The sequence below is a fragment of the Pristis pectinata genome, chromosome 8 (genome assembly GCF_009764475.1).
Source record: "Pristis pectinata isolate sPriPec2 chromosome 8, sPriPec2.1.pri, whole genome shotgun sequence".
NCBI classification, from domain to species: domain Eukaryota; kingdom Metazoa; phylum Chordata; class Chondrichthyes; order Rhinopristiformes; family Pristidae; genus Pristis; species Pristis pectinata.
In genome coordinates this window covers 2,818,294-2,842,807 of record NC_067412.1, presented here as the reverse complement: position 1 = coordinate 2,842,807, position 24,514 = coordinate 2,818,294, and the positions used below count along the sequence as shown (strand labels likewise).

At 43.2% G+C, this 24,514-nt stretch overlaps 1 protein-coding gene across 3 annotated transcripts in view; it reads left to right on the top strand.

The window, feature by feature from the left end:
- Positions 1-24,514, top strand: part of capn15 (calpain 15) — a 265,928-nt gene that overhangs the window by 207,469 nt on the left and 33,945 nt on the right. The gene's annotated exons all lie outside the window — the stretch shown is intronic.

Genomic DNA, 24,514 nt, shown 5'->3' with positions numbered 1-24,514 from the left:
TTATTTGTACAGTAACTATAACTTGAAATCTTTTACATTGTTAGTCACCGTCCTACTGTGTCCTATCCCAGCTTAAGTTATGTACAATATTCCAAAAATAATAAAGGCATGAATTACACAGTAGTAATGTACCTGAGAACTTCTGGGGATGTCATGTAGTGAATATCAAGCAGTTCAGAGCTGCTCACTAAATTCAGATTTGTTAAACTGCTTTGCAATGATTGACATAGGGATTTAAGGGTTTAGTTGTGAAAATATTACCAGGTGATAGTGTGGTGTTGGTAATGTTTGAAAAGCTAATGCTGGAAGATCCAATGAATAAATCACCCTTCTGATTCTATCCTTTTCCCAAGGAGTGATTTATAGAGAATGCTTTTATGTTGCAGTTCTTATACCTGACCTTCATTGACCCCAGTGTAAAAGTGACTTAACACAGACTCTGCTTCAGATATGCAGAGATTGCAGATGCTGGAATCTGGATCAAAAATGGAGTAGCGTCTCGACCTGAAAGGTTGACCATCCCTTTGCCTCATCAGATGCTGCCTGACCTGCTGAATTCTTCCAGAAGCTTTTATTCTGCTTCTGATGTTTAAGCACATGAGGGAGAAGGAAGTAGTGGGAATTTGTTAACAGGCTTAGATGAATTTTGTTAATAGGATTCAATGAAGGTAGAAGAAGGTTTGTGTAGAGTATAAATACCACCACAGATTGTTGGGCCAAATGACCTGTTTCTGCATTGGGTAAATACTGTGTATATTTTTCAGTTTTATACAGTGAATAGCTGAGTCTAGCGGTTCACTCCCACGCACAATGCCTGGTGTTTCTTGATAGACAACCAAGTGATGCCATCACCCAACATCTCTCTTCTGAGTTATAGTCCCTAGGATGTCAGCCACTTTCCTATTTTGTGTCCAAGAATTCGCTCTGGATTTTAAAATTATAAATGTTAATCACTACAGCACACTTCTGAATACACCCTGAAATAAGGTAATTGCTCAGGGCTCCTATGAGTAAATGTCATCTTGCAGGTTTTAGAGAAATACACGAGGGAGGATTAAAAAAAGTCATGTTTGTGAATTTTCCAATTAAAATTAAAATGCAGTCCCGAGAATCTCTTCTGCTCTCTCCACAGGAAATTGCAAAGTCATGCCTGCATCTCCTGTGAGCTGGAACTTGCTCACTTGTATATCTTCTGAATGATTGTGGTAGTAATTATCCTTTAGTTATATTCCTCACCGTAGGATGCACTGACTTGCCACCATGTATTCCCTCTGAAATGCCACAATTTCAAAATAAAACTAGTAATCAGATTTACTAGCACAACTTTGGCTAATCCAGAACTAAAGTCTGCAAACTACTTAAAATAAGATCTCTTTATTAGTCACATGTACATCGAAACACACAGTGAAATGCATCTTTTGCGTAGAATGTTCTGGGGGCAGCCCGCAAGTGTCACCACGCTTCCAGCGCCAACAGTAGCATGCCCACAACTTCCTAACCCATATGTCTTTGGAATGTGGGAGGAAACTGGAGCACCCGGAGGAAACCCACGCAGACATGGGGAGAACGCACAAACTCCTTACAGACAGCGGCCAGAATTGAACCTGGGTCACTGGCACTGTAATAGTGTTACGCTAACCGCTACACTACCATGCCTACTGTATCAAAAATAACAAACTGTCCATAAGTCTAATTATCTTAATCTAAGACAATTTCTTAGACTTAAGTATTCTGAGTGTTAGTCATCTGTGGACTTTTGTACATCAGTGAGGTGATATTCTTGTCCACAGGACAGAACTTGTTTGACCTTACTAGAAACAAAATAGATTTAAAAACAGAACTTTAAACTTACATGCAGTGGTAAGCTTTACAGGAAAAGTTGATGTATTTATCCTCCACCAATTGGCCTTTGAATAACCCAAGTTTGGCAAGCATAACAAAAACTTGGGAGTGGACCTAACTTGATATGGCACCACTGATCCAGCCTTTTGTGTGTACATTATTAAATTTGGCATTCGTGTCTTGACACAACACATGAAAACAGGGCCTGCAGATCTGACACTGAGATAAGAAAGAAGGAATTCGGAGTGTGTTGGAGCAGGGAACCGGTCGGAAGGTGGATCCTGGCCAGGTTGCAAGTACTGCCTTCTGTGAATCAGACTCAAAGTAGCATCAGTATAACAGTGGCCATATACACAGGAACATCAACAATTGCTGCCATATCCAAGCTTACTGACATTAATTCAACTCCAGCTATACCTGAGGTTCAATATTTCTCCCAGCTGTTTTTAATCTGCTTTGCCCTCGTTCTGTTTAGTTTCATATGTAGTCAGATGGATTGGATGGGGATGTGAAGCTTCTGAAGGTAATCAGCAAGTGACAGGATGGTTAGAAGCACGGCTGGGGCAGGTTGGCCTTTGTTGAGTAGAGGATCAGAACTGAAAATGTTCTGGCTGGAATTTTCTTAGCGAGAGGAAAAGAGTTAATCCAACACTGCAAGAAATATGTGTAGGCACAACTTCTGTTTCCATTGACAGTAGATAAGATAAGATTTCTTTATTAGTCACATGTACATCGAAACACACAGTGAAATACATCTTTTGCGTAGAGTGTTCTGGGGGCAGCCCACAAGTGTCGCCATGCTAATGATGCCCTTGTCAGTTAGTAGTTCAGGAAAAATTTATGATGCCTTTTCTCATGTTTAAAATAATATGTATCTGAAAAAGCAATTATGTTTGTGTATGAATGTTAAACCTTAAAAACGAACACTTTACAATGTGGTCTGGAAATGGTCACCGTGTGATTGCACATGTTGAATGGAGTGTGTGATGCCATGTCTAATACAGAGATCAGAATGAACTGTAAGGCACTAACCTGTCATCTGAACTCTGAAAGTACTTGTGTCCTTGATGCTTGGTTTAGCCAGTGTCATCTTTCATTCTGTGATTCATTTAATGGAGGCCTGAGTACTGTTAGAACATGGAACAGTACAGCACAGGTACAGGCCCTTTGGCCCGCAATGTTGGGCCGAACTGTTCTCCTGTTATTTTGGCATGTTATTGCATTTCCCAGACACAATGTCATTTGGGCAATGAGCTGGGTTGTCAATTGTAGTGCTGGCTAACTGTGTGGACCATGTAGCAGTGAGATCTGGATTTTATTTGGTTCTATGTCTAAGGATGTATGCATTCTCTGTATGACTGCGTCCAGGTCAGTGGCATTTTGGGAATGACAGTGTTCGAACTGAGGGGATTCCCATACATGAAGAATAATGGGAGTGGGTTACAGATCATAATGTAGCCAGTAATCCAGCTAATGTTTATTCCTCAACCAATGTCACTTCTCAGAAATGATTATCTGATCACTTTCAGTTTTTTTTGTGGGAACTTGCTTTGTGCACTCTGGGATATGCTGAGGTTGTAAAAGGTTCTACAGTTATGCAGGTCACGTCAGATTATTCCACTTTCCATCTTCTTTTCATTTTGTTTCTGCTTTCTGCGTTAATTGGCTCTTCTGTATGTCCAAGGGTGTAAGTCACCAATGTCATTGTTCAATGGACAAAATGCCCAGGAGCATAGGCCATGGTCCACACACCGTAGGAGGGAAATGAAAAGCAGCTGCAGGTATGCCACATCGAGTTAGTAACTTCAAATAGTGTCAATACAAGCCCGACACCAGGCTTGCTCTCCTAACAAAATAATTCTGGTGACGTCAGAAGTTCTCTCTCAGACCGATGCCAGGAGTACCTCCCTCTGGGCAGCTGTCAAGTGTTATTGGCAATGTGGGCTACTCTGTCCAGCACCCTATCACCTTGCCAGGAGACACTCCAACCTCCCCTGCACTCATGGACTGATCAGACTGACAGGATCTCCTTGCCGCCTTGCTCCATGGTGAATTTGGTGTCAGTTGTGGTTGCAGTTACCCGGTTGCAACAAGGAGACATATCACTTTGAGAAAGGGTTTGTCTCCTCTTCAGAGGAAAGTGACAGCACTTTGATTTCAGCTTCCATGCCTGTAGTTTATCAAGCTTGGATAATTTGTATTTGTTAACTGTGCATCAGAATTCTGGCAGGTTTGTTGCAAATGGATCAGGCTGTATCGTACTCTGTAAAAAGCACTGTTAGAATTGATATAATATCCTGTCAAATTAACTGAAAAGGCAATTTGTCACAGTGTGTAATCCAAACTATTCCTCACCCCCTGAACAAGCAGTTCATCCCAAGCAGCTAGTCCTCAGCGTAAGAGATGAGGCATTAATTAATCACTGAAGCAGACAGTTTGCGATAATGATGGTGGATATATCAATATTAGAGCTTACTCTGTGGAAGCCCTATGTACATTGGAAAGTGCTGAGCTATTTTTTTTATTTAGCCAACAGTATCAATCTTGAAGTTCTGCTTTGAGGATTAGAGCAACATGAAACAATAAAGGGAAAGGTTCTGATGAATCCATTGCATTAGTTGATGAACATCAGGAAGCCTCTTCTCACTGCCTAATTACTGCCCCCTGCTCTGCAGATTGCAAGAACGGCAGCATTTTAATTGCACTCACAGAATTTCTTCCCAGGAGCACTGATCAAATTTCAGATATGTATCTATAGATTGGAGCATTTGATTGAATGCACTTAAACCCTCAGCTGCTGCCAAAACACTTCAGGATGGGCGGTAGAACTGAGAGCTCAGCTACTCAGACTGCTGGGGATACTAGCCAAGCATGAAAGCCATGATGTAGGATCATACTTCCATCTCACATCCTTTCCATTACAAACACTGCTCGCTTCAGTCTCTGGAACCCCTAAACTGCATGAAATCTTGTTAGCTCACGGTTATCTAATTTCATATTTAAAGTGTTTGGTCTAGACTTTTTCAGGGGACATTTGAGAATTAACCACAGTGCTCTGGGGCTACATTAAAAATAGAACCGGCTGGAAACAGTAGGTCAGCTGACATCTGTGGAAAGAGAAAGAAACTTAACCATTTCATCAGAGCTGGTGGGGTTAGAATTGCACAATGGCCACACTGTAAAGGATGGCAGATTTCCTTTCCTGAAGGACATTAGTGAATCATATAAGCCTTCACAACAAACTAGTAGTTTCATGGTCATCTTTGCTGAGAGTAGAGAGACAGGAAGCAGGAACCTGTAGACTAGCATTTGTTATTGGGAAACTCCTGGAATCCTGTATTAAGGAGGGGATAGCAGGCATTTGGAAAATCATTGGACAATCCAGCAGAGTCAACAAGGTTTTATGAAAGCAAAATCATGTTTGACAAGCGTGCTCCAGTTTATAGAGAGTGTAACAAGCAGGATGTACAAACACCACCAGTATGTGTCGTGTATTTGGATAGCCACAAGGTATTTAATAAGGCGCCATACAAAAGATTACTGCACTAGGTAAGAACACATGGGGGTGCTGTCGGATTGACCCATCACTTTATAAACTAGCCATCAGCCACCATCTGCCCCAGCTGTGGAAGACTGTACTGTTCCCACCTTGGCCTCATTTTCCACCTCACAACCCACAAAATCAGAGGGGAAGCAGGTTGTCCTTGAACCCAAGGGACTGCTTGAGAAGAAGGATGGGGATAACTAATGGGAAACAGAGAGTTGGGATACATGGGTCATTTTTGGATTGGCAATCAGTATTTAGTGGGCTGGGACAGGGATCGGTGCTGGGGCCTCAACTATTTACAGTCTAGGTTCACGACTTGGATAAAGGGACTGAGTGTACTGTAGGCAGATTTGCTCACGACACAAGGATCGGTGAGCTTGCAAGTAGTGAGGAGAACACAGAGAGCCAGCAAAGGGATATAGATAAGTTCAGTAAGTGTCAAGAAGTTGCAAATCAAATATAATGTGGGAAAATATGAAGTTATCCGCTTTGGAAGGAAGGATGAAAAAGCAACTTACTATTTAAATGAAGTAAGATGACAAAACGTTGCAGTACTAGGCTCTCAGGGGTCCTTGTGCACGAAATTTAAAGGGTTGACATGCAGGTGCTGCAGTAATAAAGGAGGTTAATGGAATGTTCTTTATTGCAAGGGGTATGGAGTACAAAAGTAGAGAAGTTTTGGTGCAACTTTATAGGGCGCTGGTGAAATGGGAACTGGAGCACTGTGTATGGTTTCGGTCGACAGATTCAAGGAAGGGCATACTTCCAATGGAGGCAGAGCAGAGAAGGTTGGCATATAAAGAGAGGTTGAGCAGATTGGGCCAATACTAATTGTAGAAGAACAAGATGTGGTCTTATTGAAGCATATAAGATTCTGAGTGTGTTTGACAGGGTGGATGCTGAGAGGATGTTCCCTCTCGTAGGTTGTCAGGAACTTGGGGGCATAATTTCAGAGTAGAATTAAGGTAAAGAGGAATTTCTTCTCTCAAAGGATTGTGACTCTTTGGAATTCTCCAGCCCAGACAGCAGTGGAGATAGATTTATTTGTTAAATATATTCAAGACTGATAGACAAGTGAACTAAGGGAAATGAAGGGTACGGGGGAAAAGCAGGAAATGGTGATGAAGTGAAGATTGGATCAGCCTTCGAGGGGCTGATTGGTCTCCAGTTTCTCACTTCTTATATTCTTATTCCAGTTTATTTACTTGTACTTCATTCCCCAGTTGCCATGGTAGGTTTCAAATTCTGGCTCCAGGGCAACAGTGCAATCTTCACTAAACTGATCGATTTGCCTGTTGTACTCATGTAGGTGTCATCTCTCCCTCCATCCATGCATCACCTTAAACCCTTTCTCTGTGACCTCCTTCACTCTCCCACCCTTTCCCCACCATCTCAACTCTCTGCTTCTTTGATTTAATCCTCATGCATTTATTGGTTGACTTTTCAAGTACAGGACATGGTGGAAAAGAATGGAACATTACAGCAGTTGAGAAATCCAGATTGCAGGGCAAAGTCATACAGGAGAACAGCTAGGAGGGACCTCCTTCCACAGAAGATTGTGGGCTGTGGACACAGTGTTGGTGATTGTTGCTACAGCCAGATTGCATAGATGATTGCAGATGAAATTAATAAAGAGATACAGTAACAGGTCAGGTTAGGAAAATTGCTTGTGTGGGTACAGAGCTTTTTGCTAAACCAGATTAGTTGGACCAGAAAACAAAATGGATCTTTGCTTTTACACTTCCTTTGAATCACACACACACACACACACACACACACACACACACACACACACACACACACACACACACACACACACACACACACACACACACACACACACACACACAAGCATACTGCAATTAGATTTATCACAAAGTTTCAAAAGTATCTGAAGTATCCCACGTGTATAGTACCAGTGGGCTAAGCACCCATGACTTACCTGTTCTCCACTGTCAGGCAGACAGGTATAACAACAGTTCCTGAGGTTGTTTTACTAAATCCTTGGCTGCTTCTCACAACGTTGGATTCAGCTTGGTATCACCCCTCCAGCTTTGGTGGGTGTTGAAGTCCATGTGTTTGGCCCCATTCTATCTGAGTAGCTCCCTACAGAATTTCTTAGAGCAAATATGTGGAGGTCCTGTGTAAGCACCATTCCATGTCTGCCGTGGAGCCCCTTCGCCTCTCTGACCCAGACATCTTGGCTAGTTCATTGCTCAGATCATATATTTATTGCTATGTTTTGGTTTATACTGAGAATTTTTATTAATGTAGAGAATGCTGTGAATCTAAAGTGAGCATAATGATCTAAGACAGTGTCAGTTGGCTGCAATGTATACTAAATGATTAAGTGGCAAGACTCAGTCTCTGGGCTTTCTGTTCTGTTTTAACCGATGTAAGGAAAATATCAGGACTTACTGTGCATACTAAGCAAATTGCTACAGTGTTCACCTTATCCTGTTTCCCTATTTAAAAGCCTTGAATGCAGTAGAGAGATGCTGATGTTCTAATGGATTTACTGTGTAATTATATACAACTGGTGGTTCTAACCGAAATGATACTGAATAAAATTACCCTGAAAAGGCTAGAAAGCCTTTGCATTTAGATCAGCATTGAAATGAAAGCGTCTTCTTCTCCTCCCGTGAGTTGTTAGCTATTGATCTTGGAGCACTATAATCACTAAATGTGCATGTGCTGTTGCATAATGTAGGAACAGCAGTACTGCCATAATAATCACTCTGAGCACAATTATAAGACTGGATTACCCTGATTTGGAGCAGTCTGCTAACCTCATGAAACTTTACAATTTTTTGATGGACTCCTTTTGAACTGGATATTATATTTCCCACTGTGTCTGACTTCAGTGTAGTGTGAGACTACAGGAGGAGCAAGCAGTCATCTGAGGTGATTGGATTAACTATAACCTGCGTTTCACAAATACACCTCATTACTTCACTGGTCAGAGACCTAAGAATCTCCTGTTCATCACCAACCCTGGTCTTGTGAGTTTGATCACAGTTCATTGAAGTTCTGAGGGTGCTTGTCCAAAGCCTTGACTTTGGGGTGAAGGAACCAATAACTCGGTTGAGACTCTTCATTAATTCTCAAGTAGTTATTGTTTACATTTTAAAAGAAATTAGAGTCATTAATGTGCTTCAATAAACATGACCCAAAAACGTGAACACCAGTATTCTCAAGAGTATAAATGGGCAATACAACAAGGCTGTATTTGATGGTGTGTCAGTGATTGGGTACATTAATAACTGAGTGGTTTTCTTGACCACTTAAGCATGTATTAAATGTCAGACAAGTATTGAAAGTAGTCTGGAACAGGTAGAGTGGGAGGTTGATCGTCCCCAGAAGGTGACATTTACACTTTTATGACAATCTAGCATCTTTTATGGGCAGTATTGTTCCAGAGGCAGGCTGCAAATTGCTAGATTTATTGAGTCCAATTTCACCACTTGCCACAATGGGATTTGAATGTACCGACTGTGGATTGCTGGTCCGCAGTATAACCACCACACTCCACTACTCAACATGTGTTGAGTTAACTGATACCAGCCATGCCTCTGATTTTGGAGGCTGATTTCCCAGCAGTCTGTTGGTCTTATGGTCCTGGCATTCTTGCAGTAAGAATCGACAGAGTTACAGTTGTAAGATAAGATATTTAGTATAGTAGAAATGAAAGCCCTCAGTTACATGAAGAAATTATAAAAACTGGAGCTGTTCTTCTTGTAACAAAAGATTAAAAGAAGAGTTGGGTGAGGAGTTAAAAAAAACATGAAGAGTTTTATTTGAGGTAAATAGGCACAGTAACAGGCAAACAGATTTAAGGTGATTGCAAAGCATCCAAAGGGAAATGAATGGCTGTATTAATTGGTAATTCAAAAATTCTGCAAACCGATCAAATGATCAGAGGCAAAGTGAAAACAGATATCCAAAAATGCACTGTGAATGAATTGGTTTGCTTTCAGCTACTTTGCATCATTAGGAAACTTTCTTAATGCAGCCATCCTAGGGTATTTTTGGTCTAGCATGGGTCTGCATGCAGCCAGCCTTGGGTCTTTCCAGTATAAGATATAAGATATCTTCATTAGTCACATGTACATCGAAACACAATGAAATGCATCTTTTACGTAGAGTGTTCTGGGGGCAGCCCACAAGTGTCACCACGCTTCCGGTGCCAACAATGCATGCCCACAACTTCCTAACCTGTACGTCTTTGGAATGTGAGAGGAAACCGGAGCATCCGGAGGAAACCCACGCAGACACAGGGAGAACGTACAAACTCCTTACAGACAGCGGCCGGAATTGAACTCGGGTTGCTGGCACGGTAATAGTGTTACATTAACCGCTACACTACCGTGTACACAATCCAATTGTTCATCATCAGACATTTTTAATATTCCTATCCTAAAAGATGTTCAGGAAATGTATTAAACTGTAAGTAAAATCACTATTCTATTCATGAGTTCTATTATTGAATCAGCGTCTGTCCTGTTGCAATGATTTGCCATGAATCAATAATATTATTCTAAAAACTAAGTGACAAAAATCCATAATAAGACAACAATTGAAGATGTTATTAGGAAGATTGATTCACATCAAGGATAGATTGGACCCTAAAATCCTCCTTTAACACTCAACATTAAACTTCTCAGAAGTCAAAAGGTGAGTTACTTTTGACGCCGATGTAGCAATGTGAATTTATTTAGTGTCTTTCATGATAAAAACACACTGTGGCAGAGGATTAAAATGATACTAGTCCAGAACAGTGATGGGAGGGTTGGTGGGAACCAACGCTTGGCTGAGAAAGTGATTTCTACAAGAGAACTATTAGAGGAAGGAAACTAAGGGGAGGGTCCCTTGACTATTGGACAAGGTGACTGGACACTGCCACCACGTATAGGGGTACTGAAAGGTAAAGTAGCAGAAGCACAGAGAAGCAAGGAAATGGGAGAACATAGGTTCAGTGTTTTGAAGTTAATGGTGTTGGAGTTCCATGTGGACTGTGACCAAGGTAACGATGACACGCAGGCAACAGTGTTTATGATTGTTGAGGATGGAATGTAAATTGTTGGGGAGTGGGAGAGGAAAAACTTCTATCGAATGCACGGGAATGACTGAGTAAGGTGCAACACTTGCCTAGTCTTCCAATGATTTAACTTTCACTTTTGCTTTCTTTTAGTCGTTCAGTGTTTTGGTTTCATTTGCACTGGACCACACAACAAACCATAAAGGCAATGCTGAAGTCACAGTTCCATGCTCCAACTTGAAAATAACCAATGAGGAAATCATTTTTAATACGTTGGCTGAAGAAGCAGTGATATTGGACCCAAAATGATTAGCATTTGTGCAGTATATCTCCGAGAGATAGCTCCATACATTTCATTCGTCATTTTTCAACTGCTCCAGTTATGTGGGCTAATGTGGCAGCGGGTGTGTGCAGAGCACGAGATGACTGACAGGTCATTTTGTGGTACTGGAGGGAGGGTGTCATGGGAGTGCTAATGTCTCGTCCAACAGGTGGCACCTCAGTCAGCGCAGCACCTCCTCAGCATTGCGAGCAAGTGCTGGAAACCCAACAGTTCGCTAGAAACTACAATCTCTGATTCAAAACCAAGAGTGGTACCACTGAGCCACATTAACACTACATGACGTGTAAGAGGTGAACAAGAAAGTGATTGAAAGAGACAGAATGGCAAATCCAGCCATTGTGCTGTCAGATAACAAGTGCCGTACGGTGCTTAAGCAGCATCATGAAGTTATTTTGGCAACAGTAAGGGGCAGTTATAGCACTTCCCTTACTATCATCATAAAAGATCACCCACTTAAGACAGAGATGAGGTGAAATGTTTTCTCTCTGAGGGTCATGAGTCTCTGGAAAACTCTTCCTGAAAGGGTGGTGGAAGCAGAGTCTGAATATTTTTAGGACAGAATTAGATAGTATTGCAATTGTATAAGTCGCTGGTGAGGCCGCACTTGGAGAACTGTGTACAGTTTTGATCACTCTGTTGTAGGAAAGATGTGGTTAAACTGGAAAGAGTGCAGAGAAGGTTTACGAGGATGTTGCCAGGACTGGAGGGTCTGAGTTATAGGAAGAGGTTGGCCAGGCGAGGTCTTTCTTCCTTGGAACGTAGGAGAATGAGGGGCGACCTTATAGAAATGTTTAAAATTATGAAATGCATAGATAAGGTGGATGGTAACAGTCTTTTCCTCAGGATAGGGGAGTCCAAAACTAGGGGGCATAGATTTAGGGTGAGAGGGGAAAGATTTAAAAGGAACCTGAGGGGCAAATTTTTCACGCAGTGGGTGGTGAGTATATGGAACGAGCTGCCTGAGGAAGTGGGTGAGGCAGGTACAACAGTCTCATTTAAGAAGCACTTGGATAGGTACATGGAGGGGCGGGGCTTGGAGGGATATGGGCCGAACGCAGGAAATTGGGACTAGCTGGGTGGGCACTGTGGTCAGCATGGACTGGTTGGGCCAAAGGGCCTGTGTCTGTGCTGTGTTGCTCTGTGACTCTATGACTCTAAGTAAGGGAGGATGAGTTGAGATGACAGTCTGGTTATTGAGTGGGGAACACAAGGAGCTGCAGGGTCTCCTCCTAATCCATATGTCCTTGTGGTTCTCAGAATTGCCCCAAATGGTAAAGTATACAACAAGAAGGTTCCGCTATTGTTTGTCTATTCTGACAGACTCAGCACGGTTTGCATTGATGTAAACTTCCACCTATTTATATGTATTCCTCTGAATGACCTAATGCTTGCATAAACTGCTGAAATTTGTTCAAAGGTAATGAGCTGGCTAAAGCTGGCCTGAGATGAGCTGAGTGTGCTGGGATCTGCTAACTCAGTGCAGAGATCAAAGCAGCTCACTGCAGGTCTGAACCTCTACCTTTGCGCCTTGGGACAGCATAATCCAGGGCTAATTTGATTTACGTAACAAGTTTATTAAAGCAGTTCACTAACAATTCAGTGGCTCCTTTCTGCTTACTGAAGAAGAGCAGGACTTAGAATAGAGAGAGGGCAGCCAGCGTTCACCAGATTGATTCTTGGGGATGGTGGGTTTGTCACATGAGGACAGATAATGCAGACTGGAGCTCTCTTGACTTCAGAAGAATAAGAGGTCGTCTCATTGACAGGTACAAAATTCCTAAAGGACCTGGCAGGGTAAATGCAGAGTTGCTGTTTTCCCTCGCTGAGGTGTCTAAAACCGGAGATCATGTTCTCAAAATATGGAGTCAACCGTTCAAGACAGAGTCGTGAATCTTTGAGGCTGAGGCCAAGGAGGGTGCCGATTATCCTCGCTGTGTATTCAAGGCAGAGATCCATAGATTCTTGGATGTCGTGGGGTTAGGGCAGGAAAGTGGCACTGAGGCAAAATATACATGCAGAGCAAGAGCAAGGGCTGAATGGCCGACTGCTGCTTTTATTTCTTACATTATCATGAAAAACTGTCATCAAATGAGCATGGCATTATATATCAAATATTAACATCCGTAGAAAGCATCCTATCTGGATGCATCACAGCTTAGTATGGCAACTGCTCTGCCCAGGACAGCAAGAAACTGCAGAGAGTTGTGGACACAGCCCAGCGCATCACGGACACCAGCCTCCTCTCCTTGGACTCCGTCTTTACCTCTCATTGCCTTGCTGTAGCAGCCAGCATAATCAAAGACCCCACCCACCCGGGACATTCTCTCTTCTCTCCTCTTCCATCAGGTAGAAGATACAGGAGCCTGAGGGCACGTACCACCAGACTTAAGGATAGCTTCTACCCCACTGTGATAAGACTCTTGAACGGTTCCCTTATGCGATGTGATGGACTATGACCTTATAATCTACCTTGTTGTGACCTTGCACCTTATTGCACTGCACTGTCTCTGTAGCTGTGACACTTTACTCTGTACTGTTATTGTTTTTACCTGTACTACCTCACTGCTCTCTGTACTGACTCAATGTAACTGCACTGTGTAATGAATTGACCTGTACGATCGGTATGCAAGACAAGTTTTTCACTGTACCTCGGTACAAGTGACAATAATAAACCAATACCAATATATCATGATACTTATTGTAAGTAAATTAATGATGGCTGCAAGTGAAATGAATCAAGTTGTGTTTCTTATTCACTGATTCCCTTTTGGCCTGGCGATGTGCTCCTTCCATCCACAACATAGTCTGTCCCTCATACCATCCTCTTTATACCTGTCAGATGGTCATAGATTTTCAAAGGAGGGAAGTAAAAAAGTGCCATCAGTGAAAGGGGAGCCTGTTACAGTTTGATCTCATGTTATGCTATGTGCTTGTGATCAATGTTCTTCGGTGATAGCCCAGAGGATGTTCGTGGACTCTCCCTCACGGGTTGAAAGTGTTCTGTAATTTGCCAATTCAAAATTGTCCAGATCATCCCCAGGTAACAAGTGGGTTCTATGTTTTACCAATGTCCTTAAGTCGATTTTGTCCATAAGTCAGAAAAGGCTGACTTTTTCTTCTCTCGTCCAGGGACCTCTGCATAAGATTCAGATTTAGATTTGCTTATTGTCATATACACCAGGGTGCAATGAAATTCCCTGCTCACATGAAGCTCGCAGAAGGAACAGTATACATGGTAATAATGAATACAACAACAGATTCAGCGACAAGCGCAAAACAATCAGAATCAGATTTATTATCACTGACATATGGTGTGAAATGTGTTGTTTTGTGGCAGCAATGCAGTGCAAGACAGAAAATTTATAAATTACAAAAATAAATAAATAGTGCTAAAAAAGGAATAATGAAGCAGTGTTTATGGATCATTCAGAAATCTGATAGTGGAGGGGAAGAAGCTGTTCCTGAAACGTTGAATGTGGGTCTTCAGGCTCCTGTACCTCCTCCCTGATGGCAGTAACGAGAAGAGGACGTGTCCCAGATGGTGAGGGTCCTTAATGATGGATGCTGCCTTCTTGAGGCACCATCTCTTGAAAATGTCCTCAGTGGTGGGGAGGGTTGTACCCGTGATGGAGCTGGCTGAGTCTACAGCCCTCTGCAGACTCATGCAATCCTATGCATTGGAGGCTCCATACCAGGCTGTGATGCAACCAGTCACAATGCTCTCCACCGTACATTTGTAGAAATTTGTAAGAGCCTTTGGTGACATACGAAATCTCTTCAAACTCCTAACAAGGTAGAGCCACTGGCATGCCTTCTTTGTGATTGCATCAGTGTGTTGGGCCCAGGATAGATCCTCTGAGATGTTGACACCCAGGAACTTGAAGCTGCTCACCCTTTCCACTGCTGACCTCTCAATGAGGACTGGTGTATGTTCTAGAGGAATGGATTGACTAAAGCAGGCCAGCACAGATGTATTCAGAGCAAATCATGTTTAACTCATTTAATAGCGTTTTTGGATGAGGTACCAGATAGAACTGATAAGTGAATGCAGCTGATATGGTGCACATGCACTAGCAGAAGGCTTTTGATAAGTACCACATAACATGTTTATCAACGTGAAGCACGTGATGTATAAGGCACATTGATGGCATGGATATGAAGTTGGTTAAATAACAGGCAACAAATCCCAAATAAGTATACTAGAAGCAAGAGGGTAGCTGGGGAAAAAGTAGGTCCCTTCAGGGCCCAGAAGGGAAATCTCTGTATAGGGCCAGGGGATACGAGGGGATCCACAGCTGAACAAGATGTTGGTGAGACGGCACTTGGAGTATTGTGTGTGGTTCTGGTTCTCCAGCTATAAGAAGCATGTCCTTAAGCTGGAAGGGGCACAGAAAAGATTCACAAGGATGTTACCAGGATCAGAGGGCTTGAGTTATAAGGAGAGACTGGATAGGCTGGGGCTCTTTTCCCTGGAGTGTGGAAGGCTGTGGGATGATCTTATAGAGGTTTATAAAATCATGAGGGGCATAGATAAGGTGGATGGTCACAGTCTTTTCCCCGGGGTAGGGGAGTCTAAAACTAGAGGACATAGGATTGAGATGAGAGGGAAAAATTTAAAGGGAACTTGAGGGGTAACTTTTTCCATACAGAGAGTGGTGAGGATGTGGAATGAGCTGCCAGAGGAAATGGTAGAGGTGTGTACAGTTATGACATTTAAAAGACATTTAGACAGATACATGGATAAGAAAGGATTAGAGAGATATGGGCCAAATGCAGGCAAATGGGACTAGCTTGGTTAGGCAACTTGGTTGGGATGGACCAGTTGGGCTGTTTCTGTGCTGTATAACTCTGTCTGTCCTAAGAGGGTCATGGTGAATGGTTGTCTTTTAAGACTGAGGAAGATGAACAGTAACATTTCCTAGGGACTGGTGTTGGATCGGTTGCTTTTCTTTCATCTCTTAATGACCCACGCAATAACAATTTCTAAATTTGCAGATGACACAAAACTTGGCAGTATTGTGCACTGTAACGAGGACAGAGATAGATTGCAGAAGGATATAGACCAGCTGATGGAATGAGCAGACACTTGGCAGACGAGGTATAATGAGGGGAAATGTGAGGTGATGCATTTTGATGGGAAGAATGAGGAGGGTGATACAAAGCAAAGGGCACTGTTCAAATCAGAGGGACCTGGGGTGTGGGTCACTGCCATTGACAGTGGCACGGCGCATTGAGAAGGTGGTTCACTGGCATAGACAATTCTGGATGTTATCAATATAAAAGCAGGGAAGTCATGCTGAACATTTATAAAACCCTGGTCTAGCCTCACCTGGAATATTGTGTTCAGTTTTGGTCATGCCATTTTAGGCAGGAATTAGAGAGGGCCCAGAAAAGATTTACAAGAGTAGTTCCTGGATGAGGGACTACAGTTACAAGGATGTAGGCATCTTGGGAGGACATTTGGGAACATCAAGGTAGGACATTTGCAGTAAATGGTAGGGAATGTTGATGAACAGAAGGACCCTGGGTTCAAGTCCATCTTTCCCTGAAAGCGGCAACACAAGTAGATGGGTTGGTGAAGGAAGCACGCTTGGCTTTGTAGATTGGGGCAGAGAATATGAATTTGGACATTATGTTGCAACTTTACAAAAAAGCAGTCAGGCCACACTATATTGGGTGCAGTTCTGGTCACCACACTGAAGGATATGATTGCGCTGGAGAGAGTACAGAGGAGGTTCACAGGATGTTGCCTGGATTGGAGGACTTTAGTTATGGGGAGAGATTGGATAGATTTTCCCTGGAGCAAAGGAGGCTGAAGATGACAAAATAGAAGTTTATAAGATTATGAGAGGGATAGATAAGGTGGATAGTCAAAATCAATTTCCCAGGGTAGGGGTATCAAAACCAAGAGGGCACAGGTTTAAGGTGAGAGAAAGTTTTAAAGAGATCTGAGGGGTAAGTTTTATTTACACAGAGAGGGGTTGATATCTGGAACTCGCTGCCAGAGGAGGTGGTGGAGTCAGATACACTCACTACACTGAAGAGACATTTAGACAGGCACAGAAGGAGTCAGACATGGTACAGGCAAATAGAATTAGTGTCGGTGGGTAAAAGGGTCGGCATGGACGTGGTGGGCTGAGGGTCCTGTTTCTGTACAGTACAGCTCAGTAACTATGATCATTAGAGGGGTTGGGAGTTTTCTTTTAAGGCTGCTTGCTTTGATGAGGAGTCAAAGACTAAAGGTCACTGTTATAAAATAAAAGGGAAGAGAAATAGGAGTGGTACGAGAGAAGCTTTTCCTCGCAGTGTGTGGTTGGGATCTGGAACACACCGCCTGCGGAAGTGCAGGAGGCAGGTTCCATGGCGGCCTTCAGAAGGGAACTGGATTGCAGTGGGAAAAAGTTTGCAAATCTGCAGAGAACAGGTCAGTGAGTGGAATTGGAGACTTGCTCTGGTGAGGAGCAGTGAAACCTGATGGGCTGAACAGCCTCCTACTGTCTTGGAGTTGAAGATGTTTTGCAGTGAACATAGTTTAGCTCATTCTGGCCACAGTAACACCTTTCTAAAAGGTTTGTCAGAGCTGGCAGTATTAAAGTCTGTGGCAAAGTGCTCAGTGGGTGGACAGCCTGATAAATGCAGCTCCATTTTACAGAACAATTCCCCTTTCAGCACCTGGATAAACACAAACAAATTGGGCTAAGGTTATCTGCTTTAAAAGTCTACTATGCATATAATTCATATATTTCAGAACAGGTAAATGGGTCTCCATGGATTGAACCACTATCTGCTTTAATGAGCCACTCTCTTGAAGGGACTTGGTGAATTTAAGATGGAACATGATAAATGTACAAAGGGTATCAGTGTACGCCCTAACCAGGAAGCTGATAAAATGATCAATGTGTACTACATGTCGTACAGCAGATCATGCTCATATAAGACTAATTAAAAACAACAGAGCTGCATCCTGAATTCTGAACCACACCATGCATTACTCTTGCAAAACTTGATGTAATTATCTCGCTGTTTTGCTTAAGTTCCTGTTGGGGTTCTGAACATGCCTTCAAGCAGCCCAGTGTATTTATTAACTGTGAGTGTTGTAATGCCTTACTCATCTGTTCTTCCAACACAATCCATCTGAAATATATACCTTACAAATCTGATTCACACAAAACCCTAATAACATGCAATTGATTATTTGAAAAAATCCTCCCCATGTCATCTTAGCTTGTTTTGCTGTCACCTTATACCCAGGTCCTCATTGACCCTCTGCCAACGGGAACAGTTTCTTTTCTCACATTGTCTAGACCTTTGTGTTAGTACTGAATCATATAAAATTCGGAGTGGGGTTGACAGGATAGATGGTGAGATGTTTTCCCCTCATGGGACCATCTGGAACTGGGGCACACAGTTTCAGAGTAAGGGGTTGCCCATTTAAGACAGAGACACTGACAAATTTCTTCTCTGAGGACTGTGGGGTTTTGGAGTTCTCTGTCCTAGCAAGCTGTGGATATTGAACCATTGAACATATAAATAGATTTGTGGTCCACAGGGGAGTTGAGAGTTATGGGGAACAGGCAGGAAAGTGGAGCTGAGACCAAGACTGGGTAAGCCATGATCTTATTGGATGGCAGAGTAAGTTTGAGGGGTGGTATGGCCGTCTCCTGCTCCTATTTCTCATATTTGTGTTCTCATGAACACTTACTTTGAATCTCCTCTCAATCTCCTCAGCTCAAAGAAGAACACTTCCAGTTTCTTCCTGTAACAGGATTCCTTTTACAAAAGATAAATCTCCAGGAAATAGCTTCTGCCAGCCTCTCTAAGGCCCACATCATTCCTGAAGTGTCCTGTCCAGAATTGAATTCAGTACTGGAGTTGGGCTGAACCAGTGTTGCTTAGAGGTTCAACGTAATTTCCTTGCTTTTGTATTTTGTGCCTAGTATTCCAGTTCCTTTTTTGCCACAACCTGCGGAACAGATTATTATTTCCAGCCTGGAGACACACGCGACTGCAGATGCTGGAATCTGGAGCAACAACCAGTCCTGTCCTGACGCAGGGTTTCGACCTGAAATGTCGACAATTCTTTTCCTCCCACAGCTCGACCCGCTGAGTTCTTCCAGCAGATTGTTGATTATTTTCAGCCTGTGGCAGTGAGTCCTTTTTTCTCCTTTGCACAATGCAACTGTGGATCAATGCCCCGATAAACCTTTAATCCCTCCTTAACAGGGATTATCGTAGAACTGGTTCTGTGTCTTGTGCCAACAGGTTGTTCTCTGAAATCACTTTGTTGATCCATTTTCCTCCTTTTTAAAGGAGCTCTGTGCCGTGTGAGATTGTTGCTTGAGATGTCTCGTTGTTCTTTATTCATTTATCATCGGCTGAGTTGCTCAGGTCTTCCTCTATTTTCTCTTCTGCCAATACTTGTTCCTCACTGCAGGTTGAAGCAACTGTAGTGTGCCTCCCCTGCAGAGAGCATTCTTTATAGAAGCAACGGTCAACCCCACCACTTGACAGCCAGACTCTCTATCTTAGTACAGTCAGGATCAAATATCTTCTCCGTGTTGACCTGGAGCTTCACTGTGCTCTGCCTCTGCATGGATAGGGATGGAGCCTGGATTGTCACCAGTTGAGACTGCTTTACATGGCGCCGAGGTTTGCACAAGACCTTCTGAAGCTAGATGTAAAGTCTCGATCCAAAACGTCGACCATCCCTTTCCCACCACAGGTGCTGCCTGACCTGCTGAATTCCTCCAGCAGTTCGTTTCTCCCTTCAGCTGTAAGGAGCTGAATGAACCGTGATGCTCTGCTGATAAGGAAGAAATTTAGCAAATTAGCAAGTGCAGGCTTCAGAGAAACTCTAAACAAGCTTTCAGAGTGAACTCTCCTCATTCAGGCACATTCATTAAAGCAGTTGTGACTGTAGCAGGGTTTGGACAGAGACCTCCCCATCTTCGGTTGCAATTCGTCCTATCCCTCTGCCCCTGCCAAGACTCAGATAGAGACATCCCTGTGGAATGCTACACCTTGGCCATGGTGGCTGTGACACATCAGGTGAGGCTTTGGGGGAGGCCACATTCCCAGAAGGGTGGAATACAGGCGGCACGGTAATGTAGCGGTTAGCGTAACACTTTACAGCGCCAGCGACCCAGGTTCAATTCCCTCTGCTGTCTGTAAGGAGTTTGTACGTTCTTCCCATGTCTGCGTGGGTTTCCTCCGGGTGCCCCGGTTTCCTCCTACATTCCAAAGACGTACAGGTTAGGAGCTGTGGGCATGCTATGTTGGCACCAGAAGAGTGGCAACACTTGCAGGCTGCCCCCAGCACATTCTCAGTAACGCAAAAAGATGCATTTCACTGTGTGTTTCGATGTACATGTGACTAATAAATAAATATCTAAAATAGATATTTAAAACTGCAGACCCTTGTGTTGGGCTGTCCCAATGACCACCACTTGAGTGACCCCTCCCTCTGAATCTGTCCATTGTCCACACACACTGTCCTCACAGGGAAAGATGTTTCACATGGTCACCACCCACTGCACAACATTATTAAGGCAGCACGCACCTCTTGAATATCCTGCCAGCTTACATTAGTGCAGATTAGGAGCAGGAGCAGACCACTCAGCTCTTTGAGCCTGCTGTACCATTCAGTGAGATCATGGCCCATCTAACTGTAACCTCAGCTCCACATTTTCATACACCTAGTACCTTTCATCCCTTTGCTTATCAAACTTCTATCTCCCTTGACCTTAAAAATATTCAAAGACTCTACTTCCACTGCCTTATTGGGAAGAGAGTCCAAAATGCCAGCACAACATTGTGGGCCGAAGGGCCTGTACTGTGCTGTAGTGTTCCATGTTCTAGAGTTCCAAGGACTCATAACCCTCTGAGAAAAACAATTCACCTCATCTCTAGGTTAGATGTGGTCTCCTTAACAGTTCGTCTTAGTTCTAGATTCTTTCACAAGGGGAAACATCCTCTTCCCATTCACCCTGTCAAGACACATCTTGTATGTTTCAGTCAAGTCGCCTCTCACTCTTCTAAACTCCAGGGCCACAAGTCATGCCCGTCCAACCTTTCCTTATAAACAACATGCCTACTGCAGGTATAAGGCAAACCTTCTCTGAGACCCTTCCTATGTATTAAATAAGGAGTCCTATACTGTACATGGTACTCAAGACCAGGCAGAATCAGATTTAATATCAGTGACTTAGCTGATGTGAAATTTGTTGATTTGTGGCAGCAGTACAGTGAAAATACATAAAATTACTGTAAATTAAAAAATAAATAAATCAATAGTGCAAAAACAATGAGATAGTGTTCATGGGTTCATGGACCGTTCAGAAATCTGATGGTGGAGGGGAAGAAGCTTTTTCTGAATTGTTTTGAGTGTGGGTCTTCAGGCTCCTGTACCTTCTCCCCGATGGTAGTAACAAGAAGAGGGCATGTCCCTGATAGTGAGGGTCCTCAATGATAGATGCCGCCTTCTTGAGGCACCGCCTCTTGAAGATGTCCTCGGTGGTGATGAGGGTTGTGCCCGTGATGGAGCTGGTTGAGTCTACAACCCTCTGCAGCCTCTTGCGATCCTATGCATTGGAGCCTCCATACCAGGCAGTGATGCAACCAGTCACCAATGCCCTATGTTACTGAAACATCACCTCCCTATTTTTGTATTCAGCTCCCCTCACAATAAATTATAACATTCTATTAACTTTTCTAATTAGCTTGCTGAAGAACAGGAGTGCCTGAGGCCAAAGAGCAGTTCACCTACCTCTCCTCTGTCTCTGGAATGGTCAGAACTCTGCAGTTGAAAAGGATTGTGATGGTGAGGGCTATTTTAGTCCAAAGGTTCCCAATTAGCAAGAATAATCCTCTTCACAGCCATGCCTCTGGCACTGAAGCTGCCTCCCGTATTGTGGCTCCAACATCTTTCATTGCCTTCAATGGCTTTCTCTGTGCTCAGTCACACTGCTCCACTGAAACAACTTTACAGCTTTCTGTCACAATAGGAAATCCCAGGAAGACCCTGTATAAATCTGGGTAAAGATTAGCAGTGAGTCCAGCTGCTCTGTGCTGTTCCTTTATATACAACACTAATAAATCAGTGACATGCTGCCATTTTACACATCCCAGAGCACACTTCCTGATAGTCAAAGAAGGCAGAAATAAGCTGCAAGACCAAGTTATCAACCATTTTTCTTAAATTACTCTAGTATTAATATTGGTTTATTCCTGTCACATGTACCGAGATACGGTGAAAAACTTCTGTTTGTGTGCTGTCCACACATATCATTATATGTCATAAGTACATCGAGGTAGTATAAAGGAAAGCAATGCAGAATACAGTGGTACAGTTACAGGGAAAGTGCAGTGCAGGCAGACAAATAAAGTGCAAAGGCCATGACGAGGTAGATCATGAGCTCAAGAGCTCATTTTTTAGCATATCAGTTAAAGAGTCTGATAACAGCAGGATAGCAGCTGTCCCTGATCTATCTTCAGCCCGATGGGAGAGGAGAGAAGAGAGAATGACCAGGGTCCTTGATTATGTCAGCTGCTTTCCTGAGTCAGTGGGAAGTGCAGACGGAGTCAGTGGAGGGGATGCTGATTTGCATGATAGACTGGGCTACATTCTCAAATCTTTGCAATTTCTTGCAGTCTTGGGCACAGCAATTGCTGTACCAAACTGTGATACATCCTATTTTGCATCTGTAAATGATGAGCAAAATCTACAGCAAAGTGACGGCCCATTCAGCCCAACGGATCTAGGCTGGTGCTTGTACTCCCCATGAGCCTCTTCCCACCTGCCACCATATCTCACTGGTCCCTTTGCCACGTCTACACACTGAGCCTCCATTTCATGCATTAAGGCTATTGGCTACAACCACCCTATGTGACAGCAACATTCTTAACCTCCTCTGTAAAAGTTAATGCTCCTAAATTCTTTATTTGATTTTTTGGGGGCTTTTTGTTTTCTGCACCAATTTTCGCTCCTTCAGAGAAAAGAGCGCTTTTCTGCACCTTCAAGTACAGTGTTGTTTTTGTCACAGAGCACAAATTATCTCCCACCCATGGCACTTGTTTACAGAAACAATAACTGTTCGATGATGTCCTGAGCCCAACCACTTTCGCTGCTTCATCACCAATTATAGGATCAGAAATGAGACCATTTGATGATAAGGCCTCAACATTGGCTGTGCTGTAGTGAGTAAGCTGCATAACTGAATGTAGAGAGGAAATCACTGTGTGAAACCAAATGGATCGGCCTTGTTGCCCAGCTGAACCTACTTTTTAAAACTTGCTCATGCTCAACCAGGCAAAGAAGCCATTACTCCTACAACAATACAGCATGGATACAGGCCCTTCGGCCCAACCAGTCCATGCCAACCACGGTGCCCACCCAGCTAGTCCCAATTTCCTGCATTCGGCCCATATCCCTCCAAGCCTCGCCCCTCCATGAACCTATCCAAGTGCTTCTTAAATGATACTGTTGTACCTGCCTCACCCACTTCCCCTGGCAGCTCGTTCCATATACTCACCACCCTCTGTGTGAAAAAGTTGCCCCTCAGGGCCCTTTTACATCTTTCCCCTCTCACCCTAAACCTATGCCCCCTAGTTTTGGACTCCCCTACCCTAGGGAAAGGACCGTTGCAGTCCACCTTATCTATGCTGCTCATAATTTTAAACACTTCTCGCCCCTCATTCTCCTATGTTCCAAGGAATAAAGACCTAGCCTGGCCAAACTCAGGCCCTCTAGTCCTGGTTACATCCTCTGCCTTGGATCCAAGCAATGTTGCAGGAGTACTTACTATTGATGTTCTCAAGCTACTTTATTACTGGAAATTTGTCATGAGACTAAAGTGTGATTGAACATTCTGCAATAACAAGCTAAAGACGATTCAATTTATAGAGGACACTCAAAGGAATTATAAGCCAGTTTGTCATAATGTAGAAGCCATTTTATTCTGGAAGGGCTCGTGTATGGAAGTGCATTTATGTATTCTGGTGAGACTTTCCAAGCTTAAATGAAGGAAATATTCAGAACCACACTGATGACAGCTGAGGTTTTGTCAAAATTATTCTGACCTTTATTCATTGTTGCGTTGTAATTATCTTTGTCGTGATTATGACATGAAACTTCAGTAAAGCCAATTGTTGTAAATCTGAAAGAAAAATTCAATTACATGTTGATTGACCAGAGCAATTACTACTGCAGTCATGTTGCTGTGAGTAGTTTTTTTTCCCCTAATTGAGATGGTACATTGGTTCAGTTAGTTCACAGAGTGGCAAGTGGCAAAGCTGGTAGAGAGAGCGAGGGAGAGAGACAGACAGACGGACAAAGGGATGGAGCAAAGTGGTGGAAGTGTTTCCAGGGAGTTGAGAGGTAAACCAATGTCCCAGGACCACAGGGTGGAATTTGCCTCCTCCAAAAAGCCTTGATCTCATTGGCGGAGGAACCCTGGCTAATTCTTATTCCAATCCCAGCCAGAATAATCCAATAGCCACTCTGGATATCAGCTCACAAGCACAGAACAGCAACCACACCTGACCCTTCGTGTTTTAATGCAGGTATCCCTGCACCAAGTACTTGCTGAACAATTTCAGAGGCTGTCACATGTAGGGCAGCCCAGGCAAGGGTGGCAGGTTTCCTCCCCTAAAGGACCTGAGTGAATGACTTCAGATTTTGTCACAGTTTAGTAGTTTGTGGTCACCATTACTGATTCCAGACTTATTTAATTGAATTATAATATCA